Source organism: Corella eumyota, unplaced genomic scaffold (assembly GCF_963082875.1).
Source record: "Corella eumyota unplaced genomic scaffold, kaCorEumy4.1 scaffold_334, whole genome shotgun sequence".
Taxonomy (NCBI): domain Eukaryota; kingdom Metazoa; phylum Chordata; class Ascidiacea; order Phlebobranchia; family Corellidae; genus Corella; species Corella eumyota.
In genome coordinates, this window is record NW_027658311.1 from 7,501 (window position 1) to 9,896 (window position 2,396).

The following is a 2,396-nucleotide window of genomic DNA, read 5'->3' on the forward strand; positions in this document are numbered from 1 at the left end:
TTCAAGGTAAACGTCCCGGCCGCCGCCGACACTCAGTCAAGAGCACCGACGGAAAACCGGAGGTAAAGCCAGAACGAACAGTGCACGCCTTGCGACGGACCGAACGCCTGCGCCCAAAATCCAACTACGAGCTTTTTAACCGCAACAACTTAAATCTACACTTTTGGAGCTGGAATTACCGCGGCTGCTGGCACCAGACTTGCCCTCCAATGGATACTCGTTAAAATTTTTACAGTGTACTCATTCCAATTACAGGGCCTCGTTAGAGTCCTGTATCGTTATTTTTCGTCACTACCTCCCCGCGTCGGGAATGGGTAATTTGCGCGCCTGCTGCCTTCCTTGGATGTGGTAGCCGTTTCTCAGGCTCCCTCTCCGGAATCGAACCCTGATTCCCCGTTACCCGTAAGAACCTCGGTAGGCAGATACCGTACCGACGAAAGTTGATAGGGCAGACACTTGAATGATCCGTCGCCGGTGCAAGACCGTGCGATCAGCAAAGTTATCCCGAGTCGCCAACAAGACGAGCCGAAGCCCGGCAGGTTTTTGATATGATAAAGGCGCGCCTCCCGCAAGGTCGGCGCTTTTTGCATGTATTAGCTCTAGAATTACCACAGTTATCCAAGTAAAATTTACGATCAAATGAATCACGACTGATTTAATGAGCCATTCGCAGTTTTACCGTACGCAAGTTCGTACTGAGACATGCATGGCTTAATCTTTGAGACAAGCATATGACTACTGGCAGGATCAACCAGGTAACTATCGGCCGACAAAATACGCGAACGGAGTCTTTCGCTTTCCCCGTCGCGGTATCGCACTGTATTACTCAATCACTATTTTTGCTTAGCTCCTCAAACCCGGCGTAAGCCGCGATCTGGACGCCGTCGACACCGGCCAGACGCCCTTTCGGGCGAAGCCGCGCGCGGGCTGCGTTTGCATACAACACCAGGAACGCCCAACAAAAGCGAACCGAGAAAACTATCACTTGCGTGCGCACCGGCCACCGCAACTACGGCCCGAGGCCGTGGTCGCGCGCCGAAACACAAACTCGTATTTGCTACTTAATTTTTTCCGTCCAACGTTCAGAGCCTCGCTGCTAGCTACGACGCCTTCGCGGGTCAGCATCAAGTCTGCCCAAAAGCGCACATCGCCTGCACGACACCACATCGTTTTGTCACCAAATACCTTCAACCGACAACCGCATCGCCAATTTGCTCATTTCGCCACAACGACGTCTTCCCTCATAGTATACAGGGAAGCTGGTCTCGCGACAAAGGTAGCAAACTTGTCGAATTTCGACAATTTTCCAAAACGTGCGTTTCTGTGCGGGAAATTGTTCATCGGGCGTCGGCCGATGTCGTGCGTCTTTGTCCGGGCGATTTTCGAAAGTCGCCGGACTTGTGTTTTTTACGCGCGCGCCGGTGGGCTGGTCTCGCGACAAAGGTAGCAAACATGTCGAATTTCGACAATTTTCCAAAACGTGCGTTTCTGTGCGGGAAATTGTTCATCGGGCGTCGGCCGATGTCGTGCGTCTTTGTCCGGGCGATTTTCGAAAGTCGCCGGACTTGTGTTTTTTACGCGCGCGCCGGTGGGCTGGTCTCGCGACAAAGGTAGCAAACATGTCGAATTTCGACAATTTTCCAAAACGTGCGTTTCTGTGCGGGAAATTGTTCATCGGGCGTCGGCCGATGTCGTGCGTCTTTGTCCGGGCGATTTTCGAAAGTCGCCGGACTTGTGTTTTTTACGCGCGCGCCGGTGGGCTGGTCTCGCGACAAAGGTAGCAAACATGTCGAATTTCGACAATTTTCCAAAACGTGCGTTTCTGTGCGGGAAATTGTTTATCGGGCGTCGGCCGATGTCGTGCGCCTTTGCCCGGGCGATTTTCGAAAGTCGCCGGACTTGTGTTATTCAAGCTCGAACGGTACTCGACAATTCTTCGAATGGCCTCCGACCTGAGGTCAGAGTCGCAGTAAAACAAACGAAGTACCCCAGAAAAAAGTTGAAAAAAAAAGCAACTCCGACCTGAAGTCGAAGTCGCCGTAAAAAATACCAAGTACTTTGAAAAAAAAGTGGAAAAAAAAAGCAACTCCGACCAGAGGTCGAAGTCGCCGTGCGCCCGCCCGTTCGCGGACAAATCGATAGATCTTGCGGCTTACTCTCAACAAATCGCAGTGAGAATACTGCTCTAGTGATTACGACACCGCGATCTTCATCTAGGTCGTTTGCAAATGATTTAGCACCCCGCCACTCGAGCAGAAAGCTTTACCCGTTTCGGGGCGACGCTTGCCGCGCCCGTGTTAGACAAGTATCCGGCATTGCCAGCGGCCCGGTGGCCGCCTAACTTTGCCTCTCGACGGCAAGACACAACTTTATCGTCGCTTCCTAGGCGGGATTCT

The 2,396-nt window shown here is 52.4% G+C and overlaps 1 non-coding gene across 1 annotated transcript in view; it reads right to left on the bottom strand.

Annotated features, from left to right (window-relative positions):
- Nucleotides 1–758, bottom strand: part of LOC145763047 (small subunit ribosomal RNA) — a 1,810-nt gene extending 1,052 nt beyond the window's left edge. Inside the window, exon 1 of the ribosomal RNA XR_014288208.1 lies at nt 1–758. This exon is cut by the window's left edge and continues 1,052 nt beyond it. This is a non-coding gene — a ribosomal RNA (small subunit ribosomal RNA).
- Nucleotides 759–2,396: the final 1,638 nt, after the last annotated feature.